This window comes from Pinus tabuliformis, chromosome 3_2 (genome assembly GCF_031772625.1).
Source record: "Pinus tabuliformis cultivar Carrire ecotype Pingquan chromosome 3_2, CPIR1, whole genome shotgun sequence".
NCBI classification, from domain to species: Eukaryota; Viridiplantae; Streptophyta; class Pinopsida; order Pinales; family Pinaceae; genus Pinus; species Pinus tabuliformis.
Window position 1 is genome coordinate 139,257,809 of NC_142302.1, and position 21,581 is coordinate 139,279,389.

The 21,581-nt window shown below is 40.2% G+C and overlaps 1 protein-coding gene across 3 annotated transcripts in view; it reads left to right on the top strand.

The window, feature by feature from the left end:
- Positions 1-3,386: 3,386 nt before the first annotated feature.
- LOC149180211 (polypyrimidine tract-binding protein homolog 3-like) overlaps positions 3,387-21,581 on the top strand; it is a 91,580-nt gene continuing 73,385 nt past the window's right edge. For 2 of the 3 annotated variants that reach the window (XM_089415967.1, XM_089415966.1), the window contains exon 1: positions 3,387-3,665. The gene's annotated coding sequence lies outside the window, so the exon portion shown is untranslated. The remainder of the gene's footprint in view (positions 3,666-21,581) is intronic. The other variant, XM_089415965.1, reaches the window with a different exon arrangement.

Sequence of the window (21,581 nt, forward strand, 5' to 3'; positions counted from 1 at the left end):
GATGCACTTGGATCAGTGTGGCCCAGTCGACTTAATATTTATCACGTGGTGTGGCAGTTGATCAAAGGCCCATATGAGGTTTGTCTCACCCCTTGAGACATAGGAGGGCAAGCACCATCGATAAAGACCTCAACATTGGAGCATTACAAGCTATTTTATCATTAGGAGATCCATGAGACCAATTTTTGTGCCCCAAACACAAAATTGGGGCCCACATGATGACTTACATGGAGATTGAGGGGCCATCCCCTTGTTTGAGATTAATGGAACCCTCTCACACATTTTGGCACAAAGAGAACTCAACGTTGCCTTCCAACAACCCCACATTAGCTTGATGTCATCATTTTGGCTTGCATTTGGATGGCTATTTCATATTTTATAAAGCTATATGGTTGATTTGTGACCAAGGGATGTATCTTGCTCATTTTTATAATGTTAAGGGGCTAGTAGGCATGATTTTCCCTAGTTAGACACATATAAATAAGAGAGAGGTCATTTCTAATCTCTCATCATCTTCACTTGGGAATTTCAGCCTCTTTGACAAATTCACACTTGTTTTGGATTGGCTATTGGAGTATCTTGGATGCATTTCAATATTTGGAGTTGATTTTTGATCTTCTTTTTGAGTTGTGGATGGATATATTGCATGTCATCTTGTAAGTGCCTTTTGTTGAAATTTGCTATTGAAAGAATGTTTGATGTATGGAATTATTGCAACTAGATAAATGCTACATTGTGCCTTGATTTTGTGAAGATAATTTTTGAGAGCTATTGGTTGGTAATTGCATATGTTATTCATGGTATGACATATGATGAATGTTTCTAGTGGTAAAATATTGTTTTTCTCCATTAAACTCCATAATTATTGAGTGGGTAATTATTGAGGGTCGGTACCTAGGGCATCAATTCTTGACCTCCTTAAAGACAATTTTCTACTAATCTAAAGCATTTAGAACTCCATATGCCCAAAAGACAAGGCACTGGTCTAAGCCTTTGGTGATCAAACTAAATTTTTCTCCATAACTTTCTTCTTCCAAAATTTCAGTCCCCTAAAGTAGGACAACTAGGCCAGGGCATAGAGTGAATTGCATTAGAGAGTGAATTATTGAATTACATGGGCATAAACACCAAGCCTAGCATGTTATTTACAATACCTCAAAGTTTGGTAAGCATCCACTTGGTTTTCATCCATAAAATCTCTTGGTCTAGGTGTGCCCTAAAAGGGAAATCCTAGCTTGTACTGCCTTAAACTAAGGGACTTCTTTGAGGGTTGTATGAACTTAGTACTTGGTGAAGTAAATCATAAGAAACCCTTTGGTGAAGTAAATCATAAGAAACCCTTTCTCCTCCTTGTCTTGACCTTGGGGGTACCTTTGTCCATGATACTTCACAAAACCTAAGTCTTGCACAAGTCTTTTATAGGTCTCTTAGAGGAATCGAAGAACCTTTAGAAGCATTATATCCTTGCATAGAGCTTCCCTTGAGAGGTCATACCATACCATCTAACACAATAAATCCTAGAATATTTATCAAAGGTGATTATCCACCCTACCAGGAATCTTCCCATCAGTGAAAAACAGTAAAGAGTAGGGGATGTTGGCTATGGTGATAGTGGGCCATTGTCCTATTGTTTGGTAGGGGTTCCCTCTTTAAGGCCCACTAGATTTTGTGGTGACACAACTCACTAACAAAATAACAAGCCCATCTTAAATATTGTGCAGAGATCTATCTATATTTCTTTATAAATTTCATAAAACATTAACTTGGGTTCTTGTATTCAAGTCCAATTATAAATATAAACAGTCCTAATTATATAAATCTAAATAAGAGATACAAACAATCTTGGATTAAAGTTTAAACAAAAAATATAAGCTATCAAAATCACCAAAGTTCCAATAGGTGATGTAATCATTGAAAATTGCTCGAATTAAAATTTGGTGCTAAGTTTTAAATTATTATTATCCAATTTTAAGGTCACGACCAAGCCAACCACCAAATTGGTGTATGAGACCCCCTTGTTTGTGGGACAAGGGACCCATCTCCGTGCAACGATTTCCTTTCTAAGTCTACGATGACATACATACTCTGCCCCCCTCTGATTTTGAACTTGTGACCTCTTAAAGCTTTAAAGATTGATTATAATAGTAATGACACTGCATTTTTTTGACCAAAGGTTAAACCACCCCAATATGTTAAGCTTGATTTCAATGACATATAACATGTAAAAAATATGATTGATTCTCACAAAATAGTTTGCAGGAAAAACTAGTTGGAGGCTTGGCAATGGTACGGTGTTTGGAAATATATTGTCCTTGAAGACGAATTAATGTTTAAATGGTTAGAGGGTTGCTGAAAGAGTTAAGTAATTGGTGCAAAAATACTTGACTAACAACAATCACAAATTTTTGCTAACAACAAACCAATATAACAAACTAGTGCACTAGTTTTGATCAAAGAAAATAGACATAATGTGGGAACTGCTAAATTGCCATATAAGTTAACATAACACAAGCTTTGTTTTTAGATGTGACTAAACTAAGACAAACACAAGCTTGCAAGACTTTGCAATCCTTTGATCTAGATGACTTTGTTGGCTCTCAAAGGCCAACAACATTATAATAAAATGGTGTCATATCCACTATGTGAGCACCCAAGCCACAATTTTCTATAGAACAAATTTTATATAGGATTGCACTGACACATCTTGCATCGTAGTTTTTTTTCAGAGAGTATGGCCGAAGCCAGCAGATATTACAGCATATGATTTTACAGCATATGGCCGAAGCCATTACAAATATCCTTCATAAGAAGCTAGCAAATGACCAAATATCCTTCGTGGGGTAATCGATTAGCCGTCAAGTCATGCACATCGCGTGCTCTTGCATCGTAGTTGTGTTGATCAAATTCAACTTAAGATGCATAATAAATTATTATAAGTTCGTCGTTGTTTACAAAGGCAACAATTTTGCTGGAATACGACAATTTTTGGACTGCAAAATCTTAATCTTTTAATATTTTAATCATGATTTTAACAGTAAAATGGATCAACATCATCAAAAACCTTTAAAACACCCCAAATTTCACAACTTAACGGCTAGGACAATATTTTTTTTTTAAACCAAAAAAATTAGAAAAAACCAACCTTTTACCAGCAAAAATATCCGCGATTTAGACGACACATTATGACCACGACCATGTCTCTCGGTTTGACCACGACCTATATCTACTATCCATTAGACTAACTAATAAACGGCCCATTTTCAAGGTCAATTTTGACTAATATCAAACTTCAATTCTTAAAAATAAGTTTAATTGAATAATATATCATAGCAATCATCCTATTTGTTGTTTATTTAGTTGTTAATGCCATGGAAGTTGGAGTTTCCACCACAAACTCGCCGGTCCAAACCTTCTTTTTCGTACCTACATCATCTATATTCTCTATGGTTGTTTAAACTTACTGCCTTTTTCTCGTGACGCTCGGCTGCCGCCGTCTGGATATCGAGTTTCAACATTTTATTGTACCGTCGTCAAGCTGCCTGTTGTAGACCATTTCATTTCTTGTTTGCTCTGAGCTTTGAGAAGCAGTTTGTCTGGTGCTGTTCTGTACCTGAAACTATTTGGTTTCAGAGCTGGGCTACACTCCTCTCACTTTTGCAGGCGAGGTACAGTACTTTTCTGTGAACGGTTTGATTTGTTTTGATTATTCCTGCCATTGCATATCCTTTATTCAGGTTATTCCAGTAAAGTCGTCATTTTTTCCGCTTTAAAGTCTTTATTACCAAGGAAATGCGTTTTTTTCCTAAAGTGGGTTTTAGTGGTACCATTATTATTAACCTTTAATAGTACCACTACTTAGGTCGAATGCTTACAGGACAGAAATTGTGGGTGTTTTTCTGTGTGTATGCGAGTGTAAACTTGCCATACATCAATGCCCATACTAAACGCTCTGCTGTATTCACACAGTCAAATTTGTATGTATATTGGAAATTTCATACTGAGTTTCAGTTCTATCGATCTGCTGCGAAACTGGTTTGTCAGTGCAACATTTATTGCTTAAAAAGGCCTCATTGCACAGCTAAAAGTTCCACTCAACTTAGGCTTAAAGGTGCAGCACTTTTCTGGGTTCTGATAGTCAATCCCTCTTTTTAATTGGCATGTCAGTACTGAATAGAACGTGGAATTTTTGCATGCTCTTTGAACTACTTTGGGTACCAAGGTAGCTCAGCTTGTTGTTTGGCGAGATTTCCTGCAAATGGATTGTTCCGCACTCCACTGCCTTTTCAGACTGGAAAATTCAGATGAATATAATGGATAACATGCTCCTAATTTCTAGTGCTTAAATATCTGGATAGTAACAGTGTACCTTTGTAGCTTTAACTTCTTGTATTCATGAATGGATGCCAATACGTATTGAATGTCTCAAGAATAATAGATTCGGTAAACAAATGCCTCAATGACATGCTGAACACTAGCAGCTTACTTTCCAGCGTCACTGAAATTCTGATTTATGACTTTTGCTCTAGTGGTTAGTACGATATGGTTGCCACGTGAGTTGTGGTTACACTCCGCTAAACAATCTTATGCAAGATCCAACATCTTCAAAAATTTATAAAATATCCACTTGACAAAGGGTAACATTGTTCTCAAATATATCCGGATAAGATCCTGCAAAGCATATTAGCTCTTGCAATGCATGCTTAATTCTGATAAGAATGGTTCTCTGTGTTGAAGGTGCCTTCCAACATCTATGTTTCTCCTACAAGTTATGTTTGACAACACTGCCGAAAAAGCCCCGAAACATAGCCATTCCTTAAATTCACGGTGTTGTTGTTTTTCAAAGCCTTTTTCATCAAGGTTTTATATAGTTTTATGATTTTTGAACTATATAGCTGTTGTAGTTCCTAGAGACAGCCCCTGGGTTGATGAGAGACTAGTGCCTAGGACATCTTGATGAGTGTTTTTATGGTTGACTAGAAATTCATAGCACACTCAATTTTCAATATAGTTTAGAAGAGAATTGATTCAAAACCTTTCATAAGAGAGGAAATGCAACAATCTGATGTAAATGATTACTCACAGAAGTGTCAATCTTAGATTCACGGTGGCCAACATTATTTGAATCCGTAGCTTATCAGTCATTTTAGTATATATGATAGGAGAGCTAAGTAGAAGAGAAATTCGATACAATGGGCATAAATTCTAAGAATTTGATGCATCAAAATTCAGAATGAAATGGAATAGGCGGAGATGTTGATGGGATGCAAAGATACATGGAGTGCGTTTAAGGATCTAGTTTTCATATCAATATAGGCATCATTCATCAACACTTGATTTAAATGAATCCATAAATTCATGAAAACACGTCCAACAACTACTATTACATGCAGTCTGAGAAGAATATTGAACACATATGGAAACACATAGAAAATAATACATACTGCAAACTCAAATGAGTTGGAATCGCCAAAAACTTTGTATTAATCTTCCATGGAGCATACATTTATCAAAAGTTCACAACACTTCTCTTTTTGGAAACAAAAGACTTCAAAATTATGAACCCTTGTTCAGTATCATAAAATTGTTCTTATAGGGCCTTAGAGGGAGAACCCATTACAAAAAATATTCCTTCTTGATTTCATTACAGTGAATAATCATGTCAAAACCTTAGCGTGCTTCGTGGCACAACTGTACTGACCAAATACTAACAGACTGACTAAAACAAAATATTTACATAAGACATGAAAAGTAAAATGTCGTAGTTGACATGATCAAAAATATCTTCAATCATGATAGGTCGGTGGTGGAGGCTGCGTCGAGGGCTCAATGATTTGGAGCACAGGAGGATTAACGAATTGTTTGCATCGCTGCCACAATAATGGAGATGGCCGAGGGTAACAGGTTACCTGGTTGTCGTAGATGTGGTTGAAAACGACATCGGGAGCAGGTCCCTGGATGGTCTGGGCGCTCGAACAGGGTCCTGTGCAGGCAACTAATGGGAGAGAGTGTGTCGGGAACTGGAGAGTGGATTTCGGAACTATGAGGTGGGAAAAGGTGATTTTATAGTGGGAGGGGCAATGGTCAGATGACGCGGGGTGGCGTCATAGGGATTGGACGAGGGTGGGAAACATGTGGACAGGAGTGGGGCCACTGGGTTATCGTTAAAATCATGCTTGCTTGAAAAAGGTGCAAGCGGGTTGGCTTGCTTGGCGTGTGGTCCCCACCACCCTCTGGCAAGTCGGTTGGCAGATGGGTGGAGCTCGCTCTCAATCCCCCGAGATAGATCTGGACCGTTAGATCAAGATCTAACTTTTCAACTGTGGGGGGTTTGATTTGGTTATCTTCTGCGCAGGTTAACCCTCCGATTTGATTTAGGGGGCAGTGGGCTGGAGATGGACGACGATCCGCCTAAAAACCGTTTGACCTTTAATTGATCATCACGCCTGCGTAAATCCTTTTATCCGCCTTGCTTTACTGCGCGGTTAAGAGCCTGATGGGTACCATCTTGCGTCTCTGGTCCTTCCACCTGAGTACTCGGCTTTGATATTTCCCCCCATCTATGATTCAACCAATTTTGATTTTAGAAGCCATACTAATGGCTCTTCATTTCCTTTGAAAACCTCATAGGGGTGACAACATACTAGGGACAGTGTATTGGATGCAATGCACTGAGAACCTGCAAGTTAGCGCCTTACTCCTTGGGCATGGAGTCATTTGATTATAAACTTTGCTCAAACAAAAAGAAATAATAGAAAAATCAAAGCAGCATTGGTTATTTACAGATAGCTCACCGATATTTACAATGAGTGAGGGTGGTACCTTTAGTGCTGAAAGTAAAACTTGAGAAACTGCCCATTGACCAACAGCTCAAGCACTTCACCTTCTAAGTTTTCCAGTAGGAAAGTATTGTTCCCCTTTTCTTCTGTGATCCTAAAAGGCCCGAACCATAGCGGGTCAAAATTTTCCATGCTTCCTTTGTCTTCCCTCCTGACATCCCATCTTAAATCTAAATCCCTGGGTTGAAGATGTCTGTCTTTTGCCTTACTATCAAACAAGGACTTCATTTTTTCTTGATAACTGATCAATTTATGATTCACCTTCTCTCTACTCTCTTGAAGTTCTACTAGCTGATTTATCCTTTTGGTCAAAGTGTTAGGCTCTTCATCAATGTCTTGTAAGATTTTGGCAACAGGCATAGCAAGCCAGATGGGGAAAATTGCGGCCCTTCCATAAACCAACTCAAAAGGAGATTTCTTGGTGGATCTCTTAGTGGTAACCCTGTTGGCCCATAAGGAAAATTTCAGCTGTGAGTCCCAATTTCTCTGGTTTTCTGCTATCGTTTTCTTCAAGATCCTTACTAAAGTTTTATTTGAAGACTCAGCTAATTCATTTCCCTGTGGGTAATAGGTGGTGGAGTGACCTACCTCGATGTTGTACTTCTGACAAAAATCGATGAATTTTGCTGACTTAAACACCTGAGCATTGTCGGTCACAATCTTTTTGGGGCAACCAAACCTGGCAAGGATGTTTTCCTCCAAGAATTTAATGATTACAACATTAGTTGCACTCCTACTAGGGGTTGCTTCCACCCACTTAGTGAAGTAGTTAGTAGCTGTAAGTATTCATCTGTGTTGGCCGTTGGAGGGTGGGTGTATTTCTCCAATGCAGTCTAACCCCCATTGCCTAAAGGGTTCTTCAACAAAAACAAGGATTAGAGTAAAGGGTGCTAGTTTTTGTTTCTCGGCAAACATTTGACACTTCTCACAGGCCCGAACATAAGCATGAATCTCTCCAAATAGTTTTGGCTAGTAAAAACCTGCTTTGAGGATTTTGTGTGATGTATCCCTCCAACTATAATGTCCTCCACAGATGCAACCGTGGAATTAATCCATCACCTTGTGAATTTCCTCCTCAACCAAACATAAAAGCAAAATCCCAACAGAGTCCTTCTAGTATAATTGGCCATTTGATATAACAAATTTTTGGGCTTGTAGTCTCAAAGCCTATAATTCACCTTATCAAAGTTCACTAGGCACCTTAGAAAGAGTAGATAGTGAATGATGTCTTTATACCGACAAGACACAATATACTTCATCTGGACTTTCTAGACTATTGTTTTGATCTCTTGCTGTTGCCCCATGTTTCCACCTTCTCCATCTCTTTCAGTCAACAAGTTTATGCCCAATGCTCGGCAATTTGTTTATGCTAGAATTTTAGCTAGCCCCTACCCTTTGATGAGCTTAGTGGGCTTGATATCCATGTCGTACTCCTGGATTTTAGCAATCCATTTGCTTCTTTTTCCATCACTATCTCCTTGTACTAGAATGTCTTTCATGACTGTTGTAGGAACATAAGCAATTATGTTGGATTGCAGAACATAGATTCTGAAAGCCTTTAGGGCTTTGATTAAGGCATAAGCCTGCTTCTCTAGGATGTTATACTTTAGCTCAAATTCTCGCAACACTTGACTAAAGAAGGCTATTGGTTGCTCATGTCCTCCAATATTTTTCTGCAATAAGACAACAACCACTGTATGAGGAGAAGCAAAAGAAAATATGTAAAATGGTTTCGAATAATCTGGGTTAACCAGCACATGAGCTTCTGCGAAAGCCCTTTTAATTTTGGAGAAGGATTCTCGAGACTCTGAATTTCATTTTACCTCATTGTCCTTCTTCAACATTTCTGTAATCTCTTTTACTATATCGGCATAGTTGGGTATGAATCTCCTCAAGAAGTTAATTCTGCTTAGAAAAACCTGAACCTCTTTCTTATTCCTTGGTAGGGGAATGTTGTTTATGGCTTCCACCCTCTTGGGATCAATCTTCACCCCCTCTTTTGCTACTATGTGCCCTATTAACTTTCCTTCACTTAGAGCAAACTGAGAATTTTTAGGATTCAGGGACAAGCCATACTTTCTGTGTTTCTCAGAAGTGAGTCGTAGGTGTTCAATGCACTCCTCATCTGTTTTTGAGAAGACAGTAATGTCATCCAGGTAAATTACTACAAACTTGTGCTGTTCTCCCACAAATACTATATCCATTGTTCTTTGAAATGTGGCTCCTACATTTATGAGACCAAATGGCATTCTGGCATACATGAAGGTCTCTCAGGGCGTGGTGAACGCAATTTTCTTTTGATCTTCAGGATGCACAACCACCTGATTATATCCAGAAAATCCATCCATCATAGACATCTGAGCTGACCCCACTACCTTTTGTAAGATGTAATCCATTTTAGGCAACGGGTAATTGTCTTTTAATGAGGCTTTGTTAAGATTCCTGAAGTCCACACACAACCTTATCTCTCCATTCTTTTTCCTAACAGGAACCAGATTTGCCACCCAATCTGAATATCTCAGAGGCACAATGATTTTGGCCTGGAGTAATTTCCTTACCTCCTTCTCAATGGATGGGAGTAGAAGAGGATTGATCTACCTAAGTTTCTGCTTGTATGGTTTCACCCCACTCTTCAAAGGAATCTTATGCTGAATAATATTAGTATCAAATGTTTTTAAATCATCATACGACCAAGCAAACACATCCTTATAATCTCTAAAAAGGTTCAGATACCTTTGCTTGTACTTGTGGGAAATTCCTTTTGCCAGCTTGATTATCCGGGGATCCTTTTTTGAACCAATGTTGCAATCCTCCACCTGTTCTTCAATTTCTTGTTCGGTTGGTTTGGTAGCTACATCGTTTGAGTTGAACAATCTTTCCAAGGGAACCAAACCCCGGGAATAGTGTTACCCTTCAGCTGTAAAATCTTGTGCCCCGCAATGGTTTCTTCCCAACCAGCCTGCTGTTCATCTATCATCTTCTCATCCCCTTGGTCAATTACTAAATTTGAGAATTCCACAATAACTTCCATGAAGATTTTAATCTGCTCCTCATCTTCAAACACCTGCCAATGTCTGACATTATCTGGTACTGATGGCCTATATCTGACTTCAACCTCATACTTGAGAAGTGGATTTTGAGGTGGTTTAAAATTGCTGGCAGCTATGGCCAAGGAGTCAGCCATTCAATTTCTTTCTCTGGGCAAGAATTGAATGTTGAAGGCTAAGAAAAAATTATCAATCAGATCCCAGACCTCATTATGGTAAGCCTTCAGTCTCAAATGCTTGGTTTGGCATTGATTTCTGATTTGTTTCACTACTAGCTCTGAATCTCCAAACACAACCAAGCACTCAATGTTAAGATTTTTTGTAGCTTGCAGGCCCAAGAGTAAAGCTTCATACTCAACAACGTTATTAGTGGCTTCAAATTCCAATGAGAGGGATCAAACTGCTTTCTAGGGATATCAACATCACACTTGCCCCATTTCCTTCCTTGGAATAAGCACCATCAAAGTATAACTTCCAAACCTTATCAAATTCTAGTAACTGTTGGTCTAGTTGGACAGAAGGCTACACCTGTGTCTCTTCCAGGATCAGATCATCTTCCTCTAACAAGAAGCAAGAGAACTCTCTTTCTTTACCATACACAGGGGCATTATTCGAACAATTAGCTCTGGTAATTGTCTTAACAAACCTTGATTCTCTATATAGTTGTCTTTCTTCTCCACCGAATGCTGAGATGGTAGCATAAGTCAAATCCAATTTAATGGACCCTCCAATCTTGGACCCCCATGACCTGGACAAGAGCATACCAAACCTTGCAGGGATGTCAACCACTACAATATCCATCACTACACTTTTTACAGGAATCTGAGCCAAATTCACCACCAAATCTTTAATCATCCCTAGACACTTTACTCTTTTGGAGTCAAAGGAATACAAATCTTTGTATGGTTTGGTTATTTGCAGCCCCAATTGCTCCATGATAGATAAAGGCATCAAGTTGTGAGAAGTGCCTGAGTCTAGCATGCAGTGATATGGCAAAAAGTCATGTACTACCAAGGTAACATAAAAAGGGGCGGTGGAAGAGTCTTGTTCTTCAACGTGGGGTCCAAATACAACCATAGGCCTTTCTTCTTGGAGATTCAAACTATCATGCAAGGGGACTGTGGTGGATGGACACATGAACTGAGATACTTGAGCTTTATAATTGGGTTGCTTTAACAATTTAGTCAGCAGGACAAAGATTTTGACCTTCTCTAGTTCTTTTTGGAGATTAAAGACAACAAGGCTCTTTTTAGCTATGATAACCTCAACAAGCTCTTTTTCCTTATCACAATCTGGTTTGGGTGATTTTTCTCCTTTAGAAGCTTCAACCTTATGGGAGATTGGATTTGAGGACTCCTTTTTGGGTAAGACTGAGTCTAAAGGCTTCTTTCCCTTTTTTGCTTTAGGAGAATTTTGGGGAGAGGGGTCTTCATTTTGGTCCTGCATTCTAGATCTCTTTCTAGAAGATATGAGTTCATATTTCCTGTGCAGCTGTGCCTTCATGAAGTCAACAAACTGCCTACAATAATCATCAATCTCACCATCATCCAGTGGTGCATCTAAATCATCCCCTCTTTCCTCATGTACTTCAGCTTCATATTCCTCATCTGAAAAAGAAGAGAATAGATTTTCTTGAACCTCAATGGTTTCTTGTGCCTGTTCTTCTGGATCATCCTCTAGGTACAATGTAGGCTGAATGTGGTCTTGTTGCTCTTTGAGTCTTTTTTCTCCGTCTACAAAATTTGCAAAGGAGGTCTCCTGTACTGAGGATTGAAACCTTGATTAGGGGCTTGTGAGTTTTGTCGAGGAGGATTCTTATTTTCTAGCTCTAGCTTCACGAGCTTGTTACACAGGTTTCTTATCAATTTATTCACTTCCTCAAGTTTCTGCTCTTGGGTTTCCTTTCCTTGGCTTGCGCAATTGGCTTCTTTTCCTCTCATCCTTTCTCCATGATCAATTCTGCATCTCGACCTTCTAGTAGAGGTAAAGTTTGCTTCAACCTCTAAAGCATCTATTTGAATCTGGTTCAAATTACGAGAATTCCTCTCCCTAAGTGTGAAACCAAACTCTGGTTCAAAAGCCCCAACAAAGACTACTTTGGCAGCTGCCTGTGGAGGCTTGATTTCAACAGGGAGACTATTATACAATTTATTGAACCTTTTTATGAACTTTGACATGTTTTCATTGTGTTTTCTTCTTCATGGCATTTAATTCATTGAGGATGTACCCATGGTCTCTCTTCTCCCCCAATTTTTGCATGAAATAATTTTCCATCTCTTCCTAGGTGGTAATTGAAGCATCTGGTAGAGATTTGAACCATTTCCTAGCCTCCCGATCCAGAGATTGGACAAAAAGTCTCAGCACTACATCTAGGTGTTCAACATTTAGGTTTTCTGCAAAGGCATAGAAAGCTTCTATATGCCTCTGTGCTGAAATGTCATCTTCTCCTGTGAATCTTGGCAAGAGCTTGAGATAGTCTTGTGGCATACCCTTCAAGGGTTGAGGCAAGTCCAATGGGCATATTTGTTTAAGAGGAAGCCTGGGACAACCATATGGAGCAAAGGAGGTGCTAATAGGTTTGTTACAGGTCCTCGTAGAGGGGTTATTTGAGCAACAACTAACTGGATTTGAGTTGGGAGGCTATTCACACTTTTCGTGGGACTGTTCTCAAGGTTGTCTTTGACCTCTTTTGTTTCAGGGGAGGGGTGAAATGAGAAAGAAGGCACACTGATGGAGGCTTCTTTGTCTTTGACTCTTGAGAGGGATGTGTTGAACAGTAGACCGCTTTCTCGAGGATATTCCAGCACCCTGGAGGGAAAATCAGGACAATTTATCACAACTTTCCTTGAGCCAGAAGAGGATGCTTCTAGAAAGGAGGTCACAAGAACAAGAGTGGCTGGGGTTCTTTCCTTCCAAATCCTCCTACATATTATTCTTTCCGGGTCGATCACAAGAGGAGTTCTTTGTTGTGAGGTATTTGAGCGAGTATGTGGCCTTTTGAAAGCCAGGGTGATCAAACTAAAATTTAGACAGTGGAGTCGCCAAAGTGAGAGATCTTCAACCCACACCCCATTTTGCTCACCTTACCAAAGGGTGTACAAATGTCGTACCCATGGAAAATATTCTGACTCGGTCCTCGGCAATGGCGCCAGAAGATGTTGTAGCTCATAGAGACAACCCCAAGGTTCATGAGAGACCAGTGCCTAGGACATCTTGATGAGTGTTTTTATGGTTGACTAGAAATTCATAGCACACTCAATTTTCAATATAGTTTAGAAGAGAATTGATTCAAAACCTTCCATAAGAGAGGAAATGCAACAATCTGATGTAAATGATTACTCACAAAAGTGTCAATCTTAGATTCATAGTGGCCAACATTATTTGAATCCGTAGCTTATCAGTCATTTTAGTACATATGATAGGAGAGCTAAGTAGAAGAGAAATTTGATACATTGGGCTTAAATTCTAAGAATCCGATGCATCAAAATTCAGAACGAAATGGAATAGGTGGAGATGTTGATGGGATGCAAAGAGACATGGAGCCTGTTTAAGGTTCTAGTTTTCATATCAATACAAGCGTCATTCATCAACACTTGATTTAAACGAATCCATAAATTCATGAAAACACGTCCAACTGCTACTATTACATGTAGTTTGAGAAGAATATTGAACACACATGGAAACACATAGAAAATAATACATACTGCAAACTCAAATGAGTTGGAATCGCTAAAAACTTTGTATTAATCTTCCGTGGAGCATACATTTATCAAAAGTCCAAAGCACTTCTCTTTTTGGAAACAAAAGACTTCAAAATTTTGAACCCTTGTTTAATATCATAAAACTGTTCTTATAGGGCCTCAAAGGGAGAACCTGTCACAAAAAATATTCCTTCTTGATTTCATGACAGTGAATAATCATGTCAAAACCTTAGTGTGCTCTGTGGCCTAGCTATACTAATCGAATACTAATGGACTGACTAAAACAAAATATTTACATAAGAGATGAAAAGTAAAGTGTCACAGTCGACACGATCAGAAATATCTTCAATCATGATAGGCTGGTGGTGGAGGTTGTGTCGAGGGCTCAATGATTTGGAGCACAGGAGGATTGACGAATTGTTCGCATCGCTGCCACAATACTGGAGATGGTTGAGGGTAACAGGTTACTTGGTTGCCGTAGATGTGGTTGAAAACGACGTTGGGAGCAAGACCCTGGATGGTCTGGGCGCTCGAACGGGTCCTGTGCAGGCAACTGACAGGAGAGAGTGTGCCAGGAACTGGAGAGCGAATTTTGGAACTATGAGGCGGGAAAAGGTGATTTTATAGTGGGAGGGGCAACAATCGGATGATGCGGGGTGGCGTCATAGGGGGGACACATAGCACAACGACATTGGATGAGGGCGGGAAACAGGTGGACAGGAGCGGGACCATTGGGTTACTGTTAAAATCATGCTTTCTGGAAAAAGGTGCCAGCGGGTTGGCCCGCTTGGCGTGTGGTCACCACCACCCTCCGGCGGGTCAGCTGGCAGATGGGTGGATCCCACACTCAACCCGCCGGGATAGATCTGGACTGTCAGATCAAGATCTTACTTTTCAACTCTAGGGGGTTCGATTCGGTTATCTTCTGTGCAGGTTAACCCTCTGTTCTGATCCTAGGGGGCGGTCAATTGGAGATGGACAACGATCCGCCTGAAAACCCTCTGACCTTTAATCGATCATCGTGCCTACGTAAATCCTTTTATCTGCCTTGCTTTGTTGCGCAGTTAAGAGCCCGATGGGTCCCATCTTGCGTCTCCATTCCTTCCACCTGAGTACTTGGCTTTGATATTTCCCCCCATCGATGATTTAACCAATTTTGATTTCAGAAGCCACCTCATAGGGGTGACAACAATAGCATCAAAACTTCTTTGTGCTGAACAATTGATTTTTTTAATTCTTCAAAAATACTTCTTTTCTATTCGTTCAACCTTAGAGCCGTATGGAATTCATTCCCTTTCTTCTATATAAAGAGCTACATTGTTTGATGATTGTTCTTCTAAATTCTGGCTTTTAGCAAAATTCTAGTTTCCAATATATTTTCTTCCCAAAAATTAGAAAGTATACCTCAATTTGATCTTTTGAGAATCATTCACAACCAAACTTATCCTGTAAGCATATTATGCAATAATTGTCCATTTTAGTTAGGTAAGTTATGATACAAGAACTTCTACATCCATGGTTTGTTTTCAACCATCCCGCATATTAGAAACTTATGCAATAGTTGTTCGGTTCAGTTAGGTTAGTTATTATACAAGAAATTCTACACCCATGGTTTGTTGTCAGCCATCTCAGCATATCAGAAACAAGTTGAGAAATATTTGTTATTCAAGTCACTTGTACCACATGGAAAAAACATGATAATATTCAAAAGGAGGATATACATGGAACTTCTTATTATTGGTTGGTTTCATGTATGTTTGAAAATTCAATTATGTTTTTTAGCCATAGTAATAGTAGTCAACCTTGTTGACTAGGTAGTAGGAATTGTCAATTTCACTCAGTGAGACTTCATGGTCTTGGTTTGTCAAGGTTTGATAGGTCAACTCATGGGCCTTCTTTATAAAAGGCAAATAAAGCCCTTTCACTTTCATTTTTCACTTGTTTTTCCTTGATTTTTCTGATGAAATTTGTGTAGTAGTCTATTAGGGTTATCAGGCGTAATGAGACTAAGACCTAAGGTTGGCTGCTAATCCTGGGCTGATATATATTTACATATTATGTCATAGGATTTTAGGTTTCGTTTTGGTTAATAACTTTGCGACATGGTCTCTGGTGATTTTGATGTACGATCATATGATATACTTAGTTATATTGGTACAATTTGGGGCTTCTAGAATCCAAATATGTTATTTTTGCATTCTATTCAGTGTAATCTTTCAGGGTAGTTGTTGAGGGACAAAGTCCCTTAGGGTTTTGGGTCAACACCCTAGCAAAGCGGGGGTTATCTACAGTAAAAAACAAGCATTCCACACAACCATGATACTTAAATAAGCAAACTACGCGAAGAGAGGTGCACCTGGGGGTCCTTCGTTCTAGTAGATCTAGCCAGGGTCCAAAACTTCTTGGAGTTCCTTTCGATCCTTAGACCTGCAAAACAATCAATTCAAAGAAGCATAGCAATATATGGACCAAGTATCATATAGAAATCAACTTCATAACATATTGAAAGGTAGTTAGTTATACAATTGAAACAATTATTCATACGTAAACCATAACATTAACATCATATGCATGAAGAAGATTGATTTCGGGAACAAGACAAATGTTTCTTTATTGCAGATAACTAAAACAAAGCAAGGAATGATATCACCTGAATCTTCCTCTTGCTGGCTCCAAGCGGAACCATCCTCCGGATTCGTCCAATCCCAAGTCTTCAAAAGGCTCCTTCCATGACTCATACAAAGATATCTCAACTAGTGAAATGACATCATAACTCAAGGGAACAAGGGTTTCCTGTAATGGGGGAAGTGCTGGAAGCACAAAGATCTTCAGACCTGATCAGGGATAATCTCAGCAGAGTAATTTTCTCTCTATTTTCTCCTCTTTAGGCCTTCTCATTGAAGCCTTTTTATACTTCTTCCAAAGTAGTTTTTTAGTTGGGAATTCGTTGGGAACAGTTGAGCCACGGGCACTAATAGGTAATCAACAGGTAAAAACCGTGATCTCCGCTCGAAATTAAGGAGATTTAATTTTTTGAAGTGTTTTAAGACATATACGCAGGTTGGATATACCCGGATCCGCGCACACACGCGTTTAGCTCAGGGCAATGTCGCGTATAGGGAGTAAAACATTGTTTTTTTAAGTATTTGGCCAAGGTCTGGAAGGAGGGGTTGCCTTAGGCCATAAGTGTAGCATCACAAATATCAAGGGTGGGATTTGGAGCTATAACAGATGCCCCCTAATATATGAGGTTAGAAGGGGTACATGATGGCTGAAATGTATTAAGTACATGGAAAGGAAACCTGTCAAAAACTGAGAAGGACTTCACTAGATTCCAACTTGCCGAGCCATAAAAGGAGATCAGAAAGAAACACTGTCTGAGGCGGGCATACCCATGCTCAGAGAAAGTAAAGCATGTCCACATATCAAGTACAAGCGGATCCACTAAGTACACAAGTATAGAAGACTGGAAATACATAATGGATCATCTGATCACGATCGAACAAGTACATGTCTGAATATCACATATAAGAATGTTAATGATGCTGAAAGATGAAGTTGATCATTGATATCAAAGACTGATCCCAAAAGTACCAAATGAACATGATGGAATAAGATGGTACTACACTGCAAACTCGGGTGCCAGCATATAGAATGTCGCCATGAATGACTGCAACATATAAGGTGGAATGGTATCAACTAGCAGCAACAGGAGCAACTGTCAAGTGAACCAATGAATGCTGATGCAACCCGAGGTCTTCACCGACTGCCGTGGTACATTTCTACACAATGGGAATAAATGATCTGAAGTCGACCATGTGAGAAATCGTTTGATTACTAGTCATTGATGTATACCGTTAACAAACACGAGACTACTCACCGATAATGATAATGAGAGTCAAGGTACCCAGTACAATCTAACAAGTGCAAATAGATGAGCTGGAGTCGAACACCTGTAAGAATCTATCAATCAGGAGACAATGATGGTTTCCCACTGTCGATAGCGAAGGATCTGCCACTAATGACTGCAAACCCCAAGGTACTGCGAAATGGACTCTAGACCTTTGCCCCAGAGCAATGAGTCGTAGTCGATGGGGAAAGATCCGCTAGAAGGAAGGCATTAAGACATCCTTCATCAATCTAGCGCGAGTGTAACCCGCAGGCCAATAATGTGGAAGGAATCGGACGAAAAAAGATATAGTAACCCGACTGAAGCACGTTTCCGGCGTACACAAGATGTGGCTAGCGCACGACAGAAACCCTCTGAACCAACCAATAATAAAAGCTGACACAGAGGCGTGGTATCCACCAATAGGGTCAAATGGAAACCAAGGCACTGCACGAATCCCAATGTGTGATAGTGTAAGCTGATGTCGAACACAAGGAAACCACTCAGTCAAAGACCCATGATACTGATCGATGCTGAGCACAAGGTGACCTATCAATAATGAAAATAGGGCCAGGGTGCGGCTCTAGGCCTGTCCTCAGAGCAAGATGTCGTCGTCGATAAGAACGAGACTCGCCAGCAAGAAGTCAATGGAGACCTTCTCAAACCGACATGAGTAAAGGACCAATATAACTGATGTGATGATAGACAAGACACTGACAACCAGGGATCGTCGACTGAAAAATGAGGCAAGAGACACCGCAGAGAGGCCAACTCAGGCTAACTTCCCTTGAACAAAAGCACGACTCAATGATGACTATGTGGCAGCATATGATGACTTTGTATAAGTTCGTCATGCAGGAGGCGCCAACGAACTCTCCATATGATTGGAAGAGATAACCAATCGGAGGAGAACTGACCCAATAACACGGTTGAGGCGTACCTAAGTCAAACTAAATCCCGCCCAAATGGAGGAGACTTTGTTTTGAGTGCTTTGTTCAAGGGCGACACGACTAACTCTAGCTGCCAACAATAAATGGAAATATTGTCCCGTTCCCGCTCTTTTTTGGAATATATAATTTTTTTGTCTTTTTCTTTAAGCTGGAAAAAGAATAAAAGAATGCTATAATACAGTGGAAAGAATGAGTGTTGGTGAAGTAGATGATCTAGTTCTTGGGATTGGAACAATCCTATGCTCAATGCAGGGAGGCAAAAACTGGTCAAAGGCACTCAAAGGTATGTTCCTTCCACGGGTCATAGGGTGTCGAGTTGCAGAAGCTAAGAGATTGCAAGTTTGATTTTGCAGATGACATGGTAAAAAAAGTGGCTTAAACACGAGTCCAAGTGAAGCCGGCTCAAGGCCAAACGGTGCAAATGGTCAAAATGCAATGCAGTAGTACAACTCAACACGAAGGAGCCTCTAGGGTATAAGGCCAGAACGAAGCGAAGAAGCAAAGAGGAACGAGTCTCCATCGCATAAGTCATGGCGGGACTACAGAGGACTCCCGAGCCTACTCAAATCGAAGCAGCATGGGCAACAAATGTCAGTGGGGTGCTAACTACGATGCCCATGAAAAGGATGGCTCTACCATCGTGCCATGACTTAAAAAATCGGCAATTGAAGATGGTTTACGAACCTTAACACGATGGTTGACCCTAGGGCAAGTGTATCGACAAATGGAGGCTAGTATGCATAATGCAACGAAAAAATGGCTTCCCTAACCTATATGCCAGTGAGAAAACGATACCTGCCATGACGGGTCTGCAGTCATGGAACCGACTCGAAACTGTCGAAAAAGCGTCCAAAATGTCCTAAAAATCAAACCATTCTCGACATTCCAAGCTCCCAAGTTAAAAGTTACATGAGACAAAACAAAATCAAGTTTTGAAAAAATTTGACATTTTCAAAGCTTATAAAATAGTTTTTTGACTCACCATTGTTACCGTTTGAGTTGAGAGCACAAGGAGTGGAGAAAAAGAAGCAAGCTTTGCCATTTGCCGAATTCGACCGTTCAAATCTTCCCAAAATCACCAAGTAACCCTTAAACTTATCTTGTATTAATTTGTGATTGGTTTTAAGAATTTTAATTCAAGTTTCACCGTTGAATTTATGTCAAAAATTTTGTCGCGGCATATACGCGGGTTGGCTATATGCAACCTGCGTATACGTAGGCCCTAGACGCGACTGTGTATGAAACAGACCCGCGTATACGCCGTTTAAACTTCAAAACAAAAAACTAACGGTCCAAACTTGTTTTTTCCTCAGGATGCTAGTCACTTGGAGGGAAAGGGAGCATGCCACAGTGGATGATGAGGTTATGAACGATCCACAGGCCTTGGATGCCTTAAGAGGATGCGGTTTGCTAAAGTTCTTCAAAATGCCAAATATGAAGGCAAATACTCGCTTGCTCGAAATGCTCATTCACTACTGGAGCATCGAGGATGACTCATTCATGATTGATCAAATGCCACTGAGGATAGAGATTGAGGATATCTATTTCATCACAGGCCTTTCCCGGAGGGGAGAGGTAGTACATTCCACGGGCAGATCACGAGGTAGCCTCTCTATTGAGGACTATGTGCATATATATTGCCTGGGTCATCCAGAAAAGATTGGAAGCCAAATTCCAATCAAGCACGTGGAGAGTTTATCGTTGAGGATCATCCTGTTCACTATAGCCAGAGTGAATGGATTTGCTTCCTTACACCAGGCTTCACGGCTTGCCATGAGCTTGGCGGTAGACTGTCTCACCACAGTATTTGATTGGTGTACTCCTCTTCTCACCAACTTGAAGAGCTAGCTATCATCTATTAAAAAGGGCTAGACCAAAAACTTTGGGTATGGGACCATTCTGTGCTCCTTCTTTTTTGAGAGGGTCCCAACGCTGCGCTCTAGAGTACCAGTTCCGATCAGTAGCCTGCGAGATCCACGGATGGGCAGGTGGGCTGATCTGATGAAACGACTAGGCGGCGGGGACGTACCGTGGACAACTTTTGACGATGATTTCTTCTCCTGGTGGGAGCAGCAGATCATCGCAGTGGATGATTACCCCTATGCCAGCTTGGACTTCCGGGGAGATCCAGATCTAGCATTACCACCAGCCGCGACATGGGGCAATATAGGTAACAAATGTTTTATGATTTTTATGATTTTTCAAATATTAAAATGAACTTTGAAAAATATTTTTGATGGGATTCAAATGACTAATGTAATGATCATATTCCAGATATTGGGCCAGTACGACCAGATGGATTCCCACGGCATGGACGTCACGGCCGAGGTGCCGAAGAGGCAACTGCCGATACAGAGCGACTCCTACACATAGTTCAGCGGCACTTGGTGAGACTAACTCACCGAGTACCGATGGAGGCTGTAGAGGATCTCCCTATAGACATGCAGCGTCATGTGGTTGGAATGCCACGAGACTGGGTTCGGACTCTTAGGCGTGTGGCCAAAGCAGTAGTCGCATACTTAGCCGCTCATCTTGAGCCGGGGCATTAGATGTACTGGACATGATTATGGGCATTTGAGTCCCAATTTTTGTATATTATTTTGGACACACTTATGTACACTCGGGATGTTTTATGATATATATATACAGTTTCGACTTTTTGATGCTTGATTTTATTGTGATGAATGAATGATGTGCCAGTCTAAAGCTTGATTAGCGATAGAATCTGCTAACCAATTATGAGATCTTGGAATGTGCAAATAATTAATGTAAGTAAATGATTTTTGCAACACCCTCACTCTTAAATATTGGCGATATAAACATGGATCTCTAACCCGATAAATGTTATTCAATTGTGACACTATCAGTTGTGAATCAAGATAGACTACCAACGAATCGATTCCATAAGAAATAACTTCGGATAGTAAATTAATGACAACAGTATACTCAGCCATATTATTTGATGCGGGACTAATGCATACTCCCCTTGACACCATCAATTGACCAGTTGGATAGTAGATCACCCAAGCTGCAGAAGCGAGGTTTTGAGTGTGTCGACTAGCACCATCGGCGAATCCAAAATAGACCAAGTCATCCATCAACACCTGCCACAGCAGATCAAAAAGTGTTGATATCAAAAACTCCCTATGAGATATGTA